The 17472-nt window shown below is 41.2% G+C and overlaps 2 non-coding genes across 2 annotated transcripts; both read left to right on the top strand.

The window, feature by feature from the left end:
• The first annotated feature begins 2306 nt into the window (after positions 1–2306).
• TRNAI-AAU (transfer RNA isoleucine (anticodon AAU)) lies at positions 2307–2380 on the top strand. The gene has a single exon. It is a non-coding gene; the product is annotated as a tRNA-Ile (tRNA).
• A 1853-nt stretch (positions 2381–4233) lies between these two features.
• Positions 4234–4307, top strand: TRNAI-AAU (transfer RNA isoleucine (anticodon AAU)). Its single transcript has one exon. It is a non-coding gene; the product is annotated as a tRNA-Ile (tRNA).
• The last annotated feature ends 13165 nt before the right edge of the window (positions 4308–17472 follow it).

Here is a 17472-nt window from a genome sequence, read left to right as displayed (position 1 = left end):
ATTACAGAAAAACCAGTGAAGCAGTTTGCTTGTTATAGATTTAATTAATGTTCATTCCAGTAATATCAAAGAAAAAGCAAAAGTTGCGTTTCATTTAACTGTTTAGGCATGAGAATTGGATTTAGTTGACTTATTCCTAGAGTTCAAGTAGCCAGTCTCCTGAAAGTTTACCAGCTTTTATTAAAACATTTGTCCCTTCAAGCTGCAAAAGGAATGTGAGGATCTGCAAAGTCATGAGAGAAAATGTCAATGGAAATCTTTTCTCGAACTAAAATTCTTGACTTTTCCATCCTCATCCAGTGCAATTTCAGCCAAAAATAGGGGATGCAGATTGCGTCACTGCACATGAACAATTTGCCAAATGATAACAGGTTGCATTAAAATGTTTCCTTTTCTAAGCCTGAAGAGAAATGTAAGGGTGCTCCAATGATTTTTACAAGTTTTGACAAACTTCAAGGATGCGGGATGAGAAATGAAGTTAGCTTGAAGCAATTCCTTAAAAACACAAGCATTAATCTAAAGATATTTAACCCTTCTTGATCACTGCTTAAGGATCCATTGCACATGAGTTTGGCAGATGATGATAAAGAGTTCCTCTCGTACTTTACCTCCATCTTCTCTCTTTGCTTTACTCGGTTGCAACGCTTTCAGGCAAACTTCCCATGCAGACTTAAAACTTCTTGTCTCAATCTTCTAAACTACAGCAGATCCACATATCAGCCTACATCTGGACAGGTGACCACACCATGGGATCCCGGAGCAGAGGGCAATGGGATTTCTGAAAGTCCAAAGACGTGATAGTAGAAATCGCTGAAAATGCTTTCTCACAATAAAAATCCCTGACATCAAATGGAGTAAACATAGTGAAGGCCAGTCCTCTTTAGCATAGGGAAGGCATCCAGGGTTATATTCCCTGATGGTCAGTGTTGGATTTCTCGTTTTTGTCTGTTTACGCTCCAAAGATCCTTTTGAGATTTTCACTCACTGGAGAACATATCTTAGCGATCACCATGATGTCTATGAAACCCTGCTCAGCAGAGCATGTAACCAATAGTAAAACATGGGCCGGTTAGCTCAGCTGGTTAGAGCATGGTGCTAATAAGGCCAAGGTCACAGGTTCGATCCCCATACGGGCCAAATATTTTAAGGTTATTCAGACTGTCTACTTCGTGGACACATTGTGAAAAACCGTCAAAGAGTATAAATTAGAAGTCATGGCTGTATGTGTTTATATACACAGCACCATTACAGAAAAACCAGTGAAGCAGTTTGCTTGTTATAGATTTAACTAATGTTCATTCCAGTAATATCAAAGTAAAAGCAAAAGTTGCGTTTCACTTAACTGTTTAGGCATGAGAATTGGATTTAGTTGACTTTTTCCTAGAGTTCAAGTAACCACTCTCCTGAAAGTTTACCAGCTTTTATTAAAACATTTGTCCCTTCAAGCTGCAAAAGGAATGTGAGGATCTGCAAAGTCATGAGAGAAAATGTCAATGGAAATCTTTTCTCGAACTAAAATTATTGACTTTTCCATCCTCATCCAGTGCAATTTCAGTCAAAAATAGGGGATGCAGATTGCGTCACTGCACATGACAATTTGCCAAATGATAACAGGTTGCATTAAAATGTTTCCTTATCTAAGCCTGAAGAGAAATGTAAGGGTGCTCCAATGATTTTTACAAGTTTTGACAAACTTCAAGGATGCGGGATGAGAAATGAAGTTAGCTTGAAGCAATTCCTTAAAAACACAAGCATTAATCTAAAGATATTTAACCCTTCTTGATGACTGCCTAAGGATCCAGTGCACATGAGTTTAGCAGATGATGATAAAGAGTTCCTCTCGTACTTTACCTCCATCTTCTCTCTTTGCTTTACTCGGTTGCAACGCTTTCAGGCAAACTTCCCATGCAGACTTAAAACTTCTTGTCTCAATCTTCTAAACTACAGCAGATCCACATATCAGCCTACATCTGGACAGGTGACCACACCATGGGATCCCAGAGCAGAGGGCAATGGGATTGCTGAAAGTCCAAAGACGTGATAGTAGAAATCGCTGAAAATGCTTTCATACAAAAAAAATCCCTGACATCAATTGGAGTAAACATAGTTAAGGCCAGTCCTCTTTAGCATAGGGACAGCATCCAGGGTTATATTCCCTGATGGTCAGTGTTGGATTTCTCGTTTTTGTCTGTTTACGCTCCAAAGATCCTTTTGAGATTTTCACTCACTGGAGAACATATCTTAGCGATCACCATGATGTGTATGAAACCCTGCTCAGCAGAACATGTAACCAATAGTAAAACATGGGCCGGTTAGCTCAGCTGGTTAGAGCGTGGTGCTAATAACGCCAATGTCGCAGGTTCGATCCCCGTACGGGCCAAAAATTTTAAGGTTATTCAGACTGTCTACTTCGTGGACACATTGTGAAAAACCGTCAAAGAGTATAAATTAGAAGTCATGGCTGTATGTGTTTATATACACAGCACCATTACAGAAAAACCAGTGAAGCAGTTTGCTTGTTATAGATTTAACTAATGTTCATTCCAGTAATATCAAAGAAAAAGCAAAAGTTGCGTTTCACTTAACTGTTTAGGCATGAGAATTGGATTTAGTTGACTTATTCCTAGAGTTCAAGTAACCAGTCTCCTGAAAGTTTACCAGCTTTTATTAAAACATTTGTCCCTTCAAGCTGCAAAAGGAATGTGAGGATCTGCAAAGTCATGAGAGAAAATGTCAATGGAAATCTTTTCTCGAACTAAAATTCTTGACTTTTCCATCCTCATCCAGTGCAATTTCAGCCAAAAATAGGGGATGCAGATTGCGTCACTGCACATGAACAATTTGCCAAATGATAACAGGTTGCATTAAAATGTTTCCTTTTCTAAGCCTGAAGAGAAATGTAAGGGTGCTGCAATGATTTTTACAAGTTTTGACAAACTTCAAGGATGCGGGATGAGAAATGAAGTTAGCTTGAAGCAATTCCTTAAAAACACAAGCATTAATCTAAAGATATTTAACCCTTCTTGATGACTGCTTAAGGATCCAGTGCACATGAGTTTGGCAGATGATGATAAAGAGTTCAGACTGTCTACTTCAAGGACACATTGTGAAAAACCGTCAAAGAGTATAAATTAGAAGTCATGGCTGTATGTGTTTATATACACAGCACCATTACAGAAAAACCAGTGAAGCAGTTTGCTTGTTATAGATTTAATTAATGTTCATTCCAGTAATATCAAAGAAAAAGCAAAAGTTGCGTTTCATTTAACTGTTTAGGCATGAGAATTGGATTTAGTTGACTTATTCCTAGAGTTCAAGTAGCCAGTCTCCTGAAAGTTTACCAGCTTTTATTAAAACATTTGTCCCTTCAAGCTGCAAAAGGAATGTGAGGATCTGCAAAGTCATGAGAGAAAATGTCAATGGAAATCTTTTCTCAAACTAAAATTCTTGACTTTTCCACCCTCACCCAGTGCAATTTCAGCCAAAAATAGGGGATGCAGATTGCGTCACTGCACATGAACAATTTGCCAAATGATAACAGGTTGCATTAAAATGTTTCCTTTTCTAAGCCTGAAGAGAAATGTAAGGGTGCTCCAATGATTTTTACAAGTTTTGACAAACTTCAAGGATGCGGGATGAGAAATTAAGTTAGCTTGAAGCAATTCCTTAAAAACACAAGCATTAATCTAAAGATATTTAACCCTTCTTGATCACTGCTTAAGGATCCATTGCACATGAGTTTGGCAGATGATGATAAAGAGTTCCTCTCGTACTTTACCTCCATCTTCTCTCTTTGCTTTACTCGGTTGCAACGCTTTCAGGCAAACTTCCCATGCAGACTTAAAACTTCTTGTCTCAATCTTCTAAACTACAGCAGATCCACATATCAGCCTACATCTGGACAGGTGACCACACCATGGGATCCCGGAGCAGAGGGCAATGGGATTGCTGAAAGTCCAAAGACGTGATAGTAGAAATCGCTGAAAATGCTTTCTCACAATAAAAATCCCTGACATCAAATGGAGTAAACATAGTGAAGGCCAGTCCTGTTTAGCATAGGGACAGCATCCAGGGTTATATTCCCTGATGGTCAGTGTTGGATTTCTCGTTTTTGTCTGTTTACGCTCCAAAGATCCTTTTGAGATTTTCACTCACTGGAGAACATATCTTAGCGATCACCATGATGTCTATGAAACCCTGCTCAGCAGAACATGTAACCAATAGTAAAACATGGGCCGGTTAGCTCAGCTGGTTAGAGCGTGGTGCTAATAACTCCAAGGTCACGGGTTCGATCCCCGTACGGGCCAAACATTTTAAGGTTATTCAGACTGTCTACTTCAAGGACACATTGTGAAAAACCGTCAAAGAGTATAAATTAGAAGTCATGGCTGTATGTGTTTATATACACAGCACCATTACAGAAAAACCAGTGAAGCAGTTTGCTTGTTATAGATTTAATTAATGTTCATTCCAGTAATATCAAAGAAAAAGCAAAAGTTGCGTTTCATTTAACTGTTTAGGCATGAGAATTGGATTTAGTTGACTTATTCCTAGAGTTCAAGTAGCCAGTCTCCTGAAAGTTTACCAGCTTTTATTAAAACATTTGTCCCTTCAAGCTGCAAAAGGAATGTGAGGATCTGCAAAGTCATGAGAGAAAATGTCAATGGAAATCTTTTCTCAAACTAAAATTCTTGACTTTTCCATCCTCATCCAGTGCAATTTCAGCCAAAAATAGGGGATGCAGATTGCGTCACTGCACATGAACAATTTGCCAAATGATAACAGGTTGCATTAAAATGTTTCCTTTTCTAAGCCTGAAGAGAAATGTAAGGGTGCTCCAATGATTTTTACAAGTTTTGACAAACTTCAAGGATGCGGGATGAGAAATGAAGTTAGCTTGAAGTAATTCCTTAAAAACACAAGCATTAATCTAAAGATATTTAACCCTTCTTGATGACTGCTTAAGGATCCAGTGCACATGAGTTTGGCAGATGATGATAAAGAGTTCCTCTCGTACTTTACCTCCATCTTCTCTCTTTGCTTTACTCGGTTGCAACGCTTTCAGGCAAACTTCCCATGCAGACTTAAAACTTCTTGTCTCAATCTTCTAAACTACAGCAGATCCACATATCAGCCTACATCTGGACAGGTGACCACACCATGGGATCCCGGAGCAGAGGGCAATGGGATTGCTGAAAGTCCAAAGACGTGATAGTAGAAATCGCTGAAAATGCTTTCTCACAATAAAAATCCCTGACATCAATTGGAGTAAACATAGTGAAGGCCGGGTGTGTGGCCTGGTGGGTAATGGAGTAAGACGCTTCTGTCGGAGCTCCTCAGCCTAACTATCCTTTTCATACATCCTCCTATGTACCGGCTGGCCCAACTTACCTGCAATTGTGCTGGAGCCTCTTCTCTTCTTTCCGGTCCAGGTTCACGCTGCAGCGGTGACTCGGGGCGCTTGTTACAGGTGTTTGTCCTCCGGAGCTCTGCTGTGAAGGAGATAACGCTGACGGAGGGGAGCTGGATGCCCGCTTCGGTGAGTCCTCTGGTCAGCGGGAAATTTAAAAAATCAATAATTTGAGGCTGTTAGGAGGGGAACGTAGCAGCCGAAGAGGTCCCTGAGATCCTGGTTTTCCGCCGTGGAACGAGTGGCGGGCGCCATTTTGGGAGCAAATAACGGAGGAGAGAGTGAGCTGGCATATAGTGCTAGGAGCTGCAGCTGCTGTAACCATACCCATTATTATATACAGAGGCAGTGAGAGGAATATATTCTTTGCCCCTTTCTCCATATCTGGTTGTGCACGGGCTCTGGCTGATCTGTAGTTATTATCTGGCCCTTCCACAGTATAGAGTCTGGTCATTAATCTAGCCGGGACTGGACGCTCTGCTGCAGCCTTTCTTTGTATGCTAAATTGCATATATAATATCTAAGGGTGCATTTGACAGCGACTGTGCACAGAGGAGGTCAATATGGGTAAACATTCTGCGAGCACCACCGCGGCTGGTAGATTGGAGAAATATGCTCGTTCCAACCCTGCTACGGCCTCAGGCGGAGCTCCTGTATCTGACCTGCAGGTACCTCAGCCTTTGAAAGATCCAGATTCGCCTACTGATTCTACTCTTCAAGAAGTCCTGAAAGCTATTGCTGCCTCTGAAAAGAAGGTAATGGATAAAATTGGAGAGGTGCAGGTTGATTTGTCATTGATGCGGCAGGATTTTCAGAAAATCCGAGAGCGAGTGTCGGAGACGGAGGCCCGCATCTCTATACTTGAAGATACTACAGTCCCTTTACCGCAATAAATTGCTGGTTTGGAGGCTCAGATGGTGTCGGTTAAACAGAAGATGTCAGATATGGAGGGTCGCCTCAGACGCAGTAATATTCGTTTGGTGGGTCTCCCTGAGAAGGCGGAGGGAGATGCTCCGGAGACATTCTTGGAGAATTGGATGATCCAGCTATTTGGCAGAGAGGAGTTCACGGCCCAGTTTGCAGTGGAAAGGGCGCATCGGATTTCGACTCAGAGACCGCCTCCTGGTGCACAGCCACGCACGTTTATTGCCAAGATGTTGCATTATAAGGATCGGGATGCTATTCTGCACCTGGCTGGGATTAAGGGCCCATTGATGTTTCAAAATCAGAGAGTTGCTGTATTTCCTGATTTCTCGGTGGATGTGCAAAAAAGCAGAGCTCAATTTATTCAGGTGAAGCGCCGTCTTCGTGAAATGCAACTGCCATATGCTATGCTCTTCCCTGCAAGACTGAGGGTGATTGCGGATGGAACTACCCTGTTCTTTGGGTCATCGTCTGAGGCGACTCACTGGTTGGATAGGAGAGCTCCTAGTGGTCTACATCCAGATTGAACATACTCCTGGTGATGTATTGGTTTCCTGAACTGAGATGATGCCTTTAAAGACTGTGTGCCTTTAATAGTTACAATGTTTGAAATATTCTCCGTCACTATATATCACTTTTATTTCTGGTTATATATGACTAAAATTTTTGGTTAATATTGTAGGTATCTGGATTCTTTTGAAAATGTCAGTTATGGAGTGATATTGTTTGAGATTGTTGGATCCTATAATTGGTGCTAACGGTCTGGGTGGGTATGGAGGGTTAGAAGAGTACTAGGGTAAACTTGTGGGCTGGGGGGCTTCCCTTGCTTAAAGGGTCGCGATCTCCCTTTCCTTTTGTTCGGTGCATACGGGTATTTCCATAAGAACGTGGAGATAGTTGTGTGTGCTGTTTAAGGGGATGCGGGACAGTTATAAGGGGATCCAGGTATATCTAAGTTGGGGATGGATATACGGGGAGGTGGGTTGTTTGAATAGGGCAGGGAGGGGTAGGGTTTTTCAATGCAGTGACAGGTGTGGTATTTTAATTTTATGCAAATATTTTCAGATGATGAAATTGACTATTTTGATATATGCAAATGTGATTGACTGGTGGCTGGGTGTCTGCCTGGCCTGGAAAGGGTTCCTTTTTTATGCAGAAATGTCTCATGTGTATTCCCTGGTGTTATGGTGACTGGGAAGATGAATAGGGGGTCTATTAAAATTCTGACTTGGAATGTCCGCGGCCTAAATGATAAAATTAAGCGGTCCTTGGTCATATCCCAATTAAAAAAGTATGAAGCGGATGTTATATGTCTAACTGAAACACATTTAGTGGGAGGCAGGGTGTTGGCCCTTAAAAAACCATGGATTGGATGGGCATACCATGCTACTCATACGGGTCATTCTAGAGGGGTATCTCTCCTTATACGTAAGAAAGTAAATTTTATTTTGGAAACGGTGGAGTTGGACCCATTAGGTAGATATGTTTTTGTAAGGGGCATTTTTGATTCCAAGCGTATAAACTTACTGTCAGTTTATGTTCCCCCCCGTATAGTGGTGAGGTCTTAAAAAAAATGTAGTGAATTTGTCTCTCTCTCACCTGATACTCCGGTGATTTGCTGTGGGGATTTCAATAATGTGTTGGACTCTAATGTTGACAGGTGGAGGGAGGTGGGGGACAATACACATGCTAAGAGATCAAAGTTTGCTGATTTGGTGGCAGAAATGGGTTTGGTGGATGTGTGGCGTCTGAGGCATCCGGCAGAGGTTTGTTTCTCATGTTTCTCCACTTCATATAAGGCCTTCTCCCGAATTGATCTAGGACTTGTATCAAGGGAACTGTTGCCGGCTGTCTCTGGTGCTGCATATTTGCCAAGGGGAATTTCAGATCATTCTCCATTGATATTAACAGTTGAACTTAATGTTTCTCAAGGTTAAGCATTTTGGAGGCTTAACCCCTTTTGGTTGACATTATTACAGGATGGAAATATTTTAGAGTCCCAATGGGAAGAGTACTTTGCTACCAATGTGGATACAGCGACTCTGTCTGTCGTGTGGGATTCCTTTAAAGCGTTCTTAAGAGGCTCTTTAATTAGAAGCATCAACTGTTTCAAGAGAGAATCTAGGTTGAAAGGCGATAGATTGGAAAAAGAGGTTGTGCGGTTGGATGAAGTATACCTCTCCTCTCATGCGGCTTCTGATAGGATGGCTTGGATAACAGTACAGAGAGAGTGCTCGGACTATTTGCTAGATAAATCAAGGCGTAAGTTGCTATTTGCTAAGCATACACAATACTTTGAAGCGGATAAGTGTGGTAGGTTTTTAGCCTATTTAACTAGGTCTGAAAGGGCGGCGGCTGTAGTGGCGGGGATTACTGATACTTTGGGTGTTGTACATACCGTGGATGAAGAGATTAGTGATGTTTTTTATACATATTTCAAAGAGGCTTATGCGTCTAGAGCTGAGTACTCAGATTCTGATTTAGATACGTTTCTGGCGGCTGTTTCCATGCCCGAACTGAGTATAGATGGTAGAGAAAGTTTGGAACTGTCAATTTCTGATGAGGAGATTGTAGCTGCAATATCATCATTCCCAAATGGTAAGGCCCCGGGCATAGATGGGATACCCATAGAGCTGTATAAGAAACATCTGGGGTTTTTTGTGCCTCACCTGAAGGACATGTTTACAAGTTTTAGAGATCAGGGGTGTGTATCTCCGTATATGGCTGAAGCCATTATAGTTCTTATCCCTAAAGCGGGAAAGGATCCCTTGTTTCCAGAATCATACAGACCGATATCGTTACTGGCAACGGATATTAAGATCTTAGCAAAAATTTTGGCGACGCGGTTGAACCGGGTGATTAGTGAGATAGTGCATCCTGATCAAACTGGTTTTATGCCAGGAAAATCTACGGCCATAAATCTGCGTAGGCTTTTTTGTCATTTACAGTTGCCCCATCCTGCGGAGGAGGAAGCAGTGGTGGTGTCCTTGGATGCTGCTAGGGCCTTTGACTCTGTGGAGTGGAGGCACCTGTGGGTGGTGCTTTTGAAATTTGGGTTTGGACCGTTTTTTATTCAGTGGATTAGACTATTGTATTCTTGTCCTACAGCTAGAGTCTGTGTAAATGGTTTTGTGTCCTGCCAGTTTGTTATGGGCAGAGGTACCAGACAGGGATGTCCCCTGTCCCCTGCTCTGTTTGCCCTTGCCATAGAGCCATTGGCATGTGTGGTAAGAATGCAGTCAGATATTACTGGTTTAAGGATGGGTTGCAGGACGGACAAGATTGCCCTTTATGCAGATGATATGCTGCTTTTTTTGTCATATCCTAATAAATCGTTGCCAAACCTACTCCATGTGGTTTCGGTGTTCGGTAGATACTCTGGACTATTGATTAACTGGGATAAATCTAGTGTAACTCTGATTAGGGGAACTTGCCCTACGGGCCAAGTTCTGCAGACTTCTCTTAAATGGACTCCGGTATTTAAATATCTTGGTATCTGGATTTCTAGTGATATGGGTCAATATATTCAGCGTAATGTCCAGTCTAAGATTGATTACCTTAGGAGCCGAGTTGGGGTGTGGAAGCAGCTGCCATTGTCGGTCACAGGTAGAATTAATCTGGTCAAAATGATAGTTCAACCAAAGTTTCTGTATGTTTTGCAGCAGTCGCCGGTCTATATCCCCCATAGTACATTCCGTTACATAGACCGTCTTATGCCTTCTTTGATATGGGCAGGCAGGAGGGCAAAAGTTAAACTCACTACCTTATATCGTTCTCGAGGATCGGGGGGCTTGGCTTTGCCGAATCTACGGCTTTATTATTTTGCCACCCAGTTAGCACATATTGAAGTTTGGTTTAGGTCAAGGCTGGGTCTAGACTTGCATGTTTTTTTGGTTTCTGAGACAGGATCTAGTCATACACGTGTGCAGTTTCTTCTGGCCGGAAGAAAAGTTGGGAGGGACCCCCCTTTATTAACACAGGCCATAAAGGTTTGGAGATTGTCATCCCAGATTGGAGGTGGAATGGATCTGGATCCATGCACTCCACTATGGGACAATTTGGATTTTGGAGAGCTGACTAAGATGGAGGGGGCTGGAGCTTGGCGAAACTACAATATAACACACATTGGACAATTGTATGAGAATGGTATATTATATTCATTTGAGCAACTTCAGACACTACATGAACTACCTAGGGGTTACTTTTATAGATATTTGCAATTAAGACATGCTCTGGCCTCGCAGTTTCGGGAAGCTACTCCGAGCTTTAACGCAGATTCCTTAAGGGTGCAACTGTCAAGGTTGGGCCAGAGGCGGCAAATCTCCTTTATGTATTCAATTTTGGTGGAAGGATCTGGCGAAGGGGGCTTGCCGGAGCTGCGATGAAGGTGGGAGGGAGATCTGGGGCGTTTCAGTGATAAGGCATGGGGTATGGTGTTATGTAGCCCAAAGAAGGTCACCGCATCAGTTAGATTTCGATAAGTTCAATTTTTTCTGTTACTCAGAGCATATCTCACCCCTCTTCGGCTTTCTAAGTTCAGTGGCGGCCAGAAAGTGTTGTGTCCCAAATGTAGGAGCGAGGAGGGGGGCTTCTGGCATATGCTCTGGGAATGTCCGATGGTTTCATCCTTTTAGGGAAAGGTGGAGGACTGTATTAAAAGATTGGAGGTGGGAGTGAATGCCCTGACTCCAAGGCTCTGTATATTCGGTTTAGGCCTGAACAAAAAAACTCGTAGACTCATTAGATTGCTTATCAATACATTACTCATGCTGGCAAAGGTAGTGATAGCTAGGAAATGGATGGCACCAGAAGGTCCGACATTGAATAGCTGGATTGACCTTGTTAACGATACAGTCGGGCATGAAAGGTTCATGTATACCAGCAGGAATTTGGTGGATAAGTATGAAAGAATATGGTATAGATGGAGGATATCCCCGTATGTCACGGAGGGATTGAGAGAAGTGGAACTCTCCTGATTGAAGCTTGGGGCAGACATCCAGCCGCCTATTATGTTATTAAGATCAACGATTATATCTTGTATTGCCAAAGCTGTACCATTATTTCACTATATCTTGGAAAAATTTATATATCCTTACTTGGAAATGCGAATGTCAATGTTTTTTTGCTTTTTCTAACTGCATGGTGTACATATACTTGCCAATACTTGTATCAGTTGGGGGGATAACCTACTGTGTTGGTTTTTTTTTTTGTTGTTTAAAGGAAAAAATGCAATAAAATTTTACCTGATTTTAAAAAAAAAAAACATAGTGAAGGCCAGTCCTCTTTAGCATAGGGACAGCATCCAGGGTTATATTCCCTGATGGTCAGTGTTGGATTTCTCCTTTTTGTCTGTTTACGTTCCAAAGATTCTTTTGAGATTTTCACTCACTGGAGAATGTATCTTAGCGATCACCATGATGTGTATGAAACCCTGCTCAGCAGAACATATAACCAACAGTAAAGCATGGGCCGGTTAGCTCAGCTGGTAAGAGCGTGGTGCTAATAACACCAAAGTCATGGTTTTGATCCCTGTACGGGCCAAACATTTTAAGGTTATTCAGACTGTCTACTTCGTGGACACATTGTGAAAAACAGTCAAAGAGTAGAAATTAGAAGTCATGGCTGTATGTGTTTATATACACAGCACCATTACAGAAAAACCAGTGAAGCAGTTTGCTTGTTATAGATTTAACTAATGTTCATTCCAGTAATATCAAAGAAAAAGCAAAAGTTGCGTTTCACTTAACTGTTTAGGCATGAGAATTGGATTTAGTTGACTTATTCCTAGAGTTCAAGTAGCCAGTCTCCTAAAAGTTTAGCAGCTTTTATTAAAACATTTGTCCCTTCATGCTGGAAAAGGAATGTGAGGATCTGCAAAGTCATGAGAGAAAATGTCAATGGAAATCTTTTCTCGAACTAAAATTCTTGACTTTTCCATCCTCATCCAGTGGAATTTCAGCCAAAAATAGGGGATGCAGATTGCGTCAATGCACATGAACAATTTGCCAAATGATAACAGGTTGCATTAAAATGTTTCCTTTTCTAAGCCTGAAGAGAAATGTAAGGGTGCTCCAATGATTTTTACAAGTTTTGACAAACTTCAAGGATGCGGGATGAGAAATGAAGTTAGCTTGAAGCAATTCCTTAAAAACACAAGCATTAATCTAAAGATATTTAACCCTTCTTGATGACTGCTTAAGGATCCAGTGCACATAGGTTTGGCAGATGATGATAAAGAGTTCCTCTCGTACTTTACCTCCATCTTCTCTCTTTGCTTTACTCGGTTGCAACGCTTTCAGGCAAACTTCCTATGCAGACTTAAAATTTCTTGTCTCAATCTTCTAAACAACAGCAGATCCACATATCAGCCTACATCTGGACAGGTGACCACACCATGGGATCCCGGAGCAGAGGGCAATGGGATTGCTGAAAGTCCAAAGACGTGATAGTAGAAATCGCTGAAAATGCTTTCTCACAATAAAAATCCCTGACATCAATTGGAGTAAACATAGTGAAGGCCAGTCCTCTTTAGCATAGGGACAGCATCCAGGGTTATATTCCCTGATGGTCAGTGTTGGATTTCTCGTTGGATTTAGTTGACTTATTCCTACAGTTGAAGTAGCCAGTCTCCTGAAAGTTTACCAGCTTTTATTAAAACATTTGTCCCTTCAAGCTGCAAAAGGAATGTGAGGATCTGCAAAGTCATGAGAGAAAATGTCAATGGAAATCTTTTCTCGAACTAAAATTCTTGACTTTTCCATCCTCATCCAGTGCAATTTCAGCCAAAAATAGGGGATGCAGATTGCGTCACTGCACATGAACAATTTGCCAAATGATAACAGGTTGCATTAAAATGTTTCCTTTTCTAAGCCTGAAGAGAAATGTAAGGGTGCTCCAATGATTTTTACAAGTTTTGACAAACTTCAAGGATGCGGGATGAGAAATGAAGTTAGCTTGAAGCAATTCCTTAAAAACACAAGCATTAATCTAAAGATATTTAACCCTTCTTGATGACTGCTTAAGGATCCAGTGCACATAGGTTTGGCAGATGATGATAAAGAGTTCCTCTCGTACTTTACCTCCATCTTCTCTCTTTGCTTTACTCGGTTGCAACGCTTTCAGGCAAACTTCCCATGCAGACTTAAAATTTCTTGTCTCAATCTTCTAAACTACAGCAGTTCCACATATCAGCCTACATCTGGACAGGTGACCACACCATTGGATCCCGGAGCAGAGGGCAATGGGATTGCTGAAAGTCCAAAGACGTGATAGTAGAAATCGCTGAAAATGCTTTCTCACAATAAAAATCCCTGACATCAATTGGAGTAAACATAGTGAAGGCCAGTCCTCTTTAGCATAGGGACAGCATCCAGGGTTATATTCCCTGATGGTCAGTGTTGGATTTCTCGTTTTTGTCTGTTTACGCTCCAAAGATCCTTTTGAGGTTTTCACTCACTGGAGAACATATCTTAGCGATCACCATTATGTGTATGAAACCCTGCTCAGCAGAACATGGAACCAATAGTAAAACATGGGCTGGTTAGCTCAGCTGGTTAGAGCGTGGTGCTAATAACACCAAGGTCGCAGGTTCGATCCCCATACGGGCCAAAAATTTTAAGGTTATTCAGACTGTCTACTTCGTGGACACATTGTGAAAAACCGTCAAAGAGTATAAATTAGAAGTCATGGCTTTATGTGTTTATATACACAGCACCATTACAGAAAAACCAGTGAAGCAGTTTGCTTGTTATAGAGTTAACTAATGTTCATTCCAGTAATATCAAAGAAAAAGCAAAAGTTGCGTTTCACTTAACTGTTTAGGCATGAGAATTGGATTTAGTTGACTTATTCCTAGAGTTCAAGTAACCAGTCCCCTAAAAGTTTACCAGCTTTTATTAAAACATTTGTCCCTTCAAGCTGCAAAAGGAAAGTGAGGATCTGCAAAGTCATGAGAGAAAATGTCAATGGAAATCTTTTCTCGAACTAAAATTCCTGACTTTTCCATCCTCACCCAGTGCAATTTCAGCCAAAAATAGGGGATGCAGATTGCGTCACTGCACATGAACAATTTGCCAAATGATAACAGGTTGCATTAAAATGTTTCCTTTTCTAAGCCTTAAGAGAAATGTAAGGGTGCTCCAATGATTTTTACAAGTTTTGACAAACTTCAAGGATGCGGGATGAGAAATGAAGTTAGCTTGAAGCAATTCCTTAAAAACACAAGCATTAATCTAAAGATATTTAACCCTTCTTGATGACTGCTTAAGGATCCAGTGCACATGAGTTTGGCAGATGATGGTAAAGAGTTCCTCTCGTACTTTACCTCCATCTTCTCTCTTTGCTTTACTCGGTTGCAAGGCTTTCAGGCAAACTTCCCATGCAGACTTAAAATTTCTTGTCTCAATCTTCTAAACTACAGCAGATCCACATATCAGCCTACATCTGGACAGGTGACCACACCATGGGATCCCGGAGCAGAGGGCAATGGGATTGACGAAAGTCCAAAGACGTGATAGTAGAAATCGCTGAAAATGCTTTCTCACAATAAAAATCCCTGACATCAATTGGAGTAAACATAGTGAAGGCCAGTTATCTTTAGCATAGGGACAGCATCCAGGGTTATATTCCCTGATGGTCAGTGTTGGATTTCTCGTTTTTGTCTGTTTACGCTCCAAAGATCCTTTTGAGGTTTTCACTCACTGGAGAACATATCTTAGCGATCACCATTATGTGTATGAAACCCTGCTCAGCAGAACATGTAACCAATAGTAAAACATGGGCCAGTTCGCTCAGCTGCTTAGAGCGTGGTGCTAATAACGCCAAGGTCGCGGGTTCGATCCCCGTACGGGCCAAAAATTTTAAGGTTATTCAGACTGTCTACTTCGTGGACACATTGTGAAAAACCGTCAAAGAGTATAAATTAGAAGTCATGGCTGTATGTGTTTATATACACAGCACCATTACAGAAAAACCAGTGAAGCAGTTTGCTTGTTATAGATTTAACTAATGTTCATTCCAGTAATATCAAAGAAAAAGCAAAAGTTGCGTTTCACTTAACTGTTTAGGCATGAGAATTGGATTTAGTTGACTTATTCCTAGAGTTCAAGTAGCCAGTCTCCTAAAAGTTTACCAGCTTTTATTAAAACATTTGTCCCTTCAAGCTGCAAAAGGAATGTGAGGATCTGCAAAGTCATGAGAGAAAATGTCAATGGAAATCTTTTCTCGAACTAAAATTCTTGACTTTTCCATCCTCATCCAGTGCAATTTCAGCCAAAAATAGGGGATGCAGATTGCGTCACTGCACATGAACAATTTGCCAAATGATAACAGGTTGCATTAAAATGTTTCCTTTTCTAAGCCTGAAGAGAAATGTAAGGGTGCTCCAATGATTTATACAAGTTTTGACAAACTTCAAGGATGCGGGATGAGAAATGAAGTTAGCTTGAAGCAATTCCTTAAAAACACAAGCATTAATCTAAAGATATTTAACCCTTCTTGATGACTGCTTAAGGATCCAGTGCACATGAGTTTGGCAGATGATGATAAAGAGATCCTCTCGTACTTTACCTCCATCTTCTCTCTTTGCTTTACTCGGTTGCAACGCTTTCAGGCAAACTTCCCATGCAGACTTAAAACTTCTTGTCTCAATCTTCTAAACTACAGCAGATCCACATATCAGCCTACATCTGGACAGGTGACCACACCATGGGATCCCGGAGCAGAGGGCAATGGGATTGCTGAAAGTCCAAAGACGTGATAGTAGAAATCGCTGAAAATGCTTTCTCACAATAAAAATAACTGACATCAATTGGAGTAAACATAGTGAAGGCCAGTCCTCTTTAGCATAGGGACAGCATCCAGGGTTATATTCCCTGATGGTCAGTGTTGGATTTCTCGTTTTTGTCTGTTTACGCTCCAAAGATCCTTTTCAGGTTTTCACTCACTGGAGAACATATCTTAGCGATCACCATTATGTGTATGAAACCCTGCTCAGCAGAACATGTAACCAATAGTAAAACATGGGCCGGTTAGCTCAGCTGGTTAGAGCGTGGTGCTAATAACGCCAAGGTCGCAGGTTCGATCTCCGTACGGGCCAAAAATTTTAAGGTTATTCAGACTGTCTACTTCGTGGACACATTGTGAAAAACCGTCAAAGAGTATAAATTAGAAGTCATGGCTGTATGTGTTTATATACACAGCACCATTACAGAAAAACCAGTGAAGCAGTTTGCTTGTTATAGATTTAACTAATGTTCATTCCAGTAATATCAAAGAAAAAGCAAAAGTTGCGTTTCACTTAACTGTTTAGGCATGAGAATTGGATTTAGTTGACTTATTCCTAGAGTTCAAATAACCAGTCTCCTAAAAGTTTACCAGCTTTTATTAAAACATTTCTCCCTTCAAGCTGGAAAAGGAATGTGAGGATCTGCAAAGTCATGAGAGAAAATGTCAATGGAAATCTTTTCTCGAACTAAAATTCTTGACTTTTCCATCCTCATCCAGTTCAATTTCAGCCAAAAATAGGGGATGCAGATTGCGTCACTGCACATGAACAATTTGCCAAATGATAACAGGTTGCATTAAAATGTTTCCTTTTCTAAGCCTGAAGAGAAATGTAAGGGTGCTCCAATGATTTTTACAAGTTTTGACAAACTTCAAGGATGCGGGATGAGAAATGAAGTTAGCTTGAAGCAATTCCTTAAAAACACAAGCATTAATCTAAAGATATTTAACCCTTCTTGATGACTGCTTAAGGATCCAGTGCACATGAGTTTGGCAGATGATGATAAAGAGTTCCTCTTGTACTTTACCTCCATCTTCTCTCTTTGCTTTACTCGGTTGCAACGCTTTCAGGCAAACTTCCCATGCAGACTTAAAACTTCTTGCCTCAATCTTCTAAACTACAGCAGATCCACATATCAGCCTACATCTGGACAGGTGACCACACCATGGGATCCCGGAGCAGAGGGCAATGGGATTGCTGAAAGTCCAAAGACGTGATAGTAGAAATTGCTGAAAATGCTTTCTCATAATAAAATCCCTGACATCAATTGGAGTAAACATAGTGAAGGCCAGTCCTCTTTAGAATAAGGACAGCATCCAGGTTTATATTCCCTGATGGTCAGTGTTGGATTTCT

This window comes from Mixophyes fleayi, chromosome 2 (assembly GCF_038048845.1).
Source record: "Mixophyes fleayi isolate aMixFle1 chromosome 2, aMixFle1.hap1, whole genome shotgun sequence".
Classification (NCBI taxonomy): domain Eukaryota; kingdom Metazoa; phylum Chordata; class Amphibia; order Anura; family Limnodynastidae; genus Mixophyes; species Mixophyes fleayi.
The sequence above is the reverse complement of the archived record's forward strand: the minus strand, read 5'-3'. Positions and strand labels throughout refer to the sequence as shown.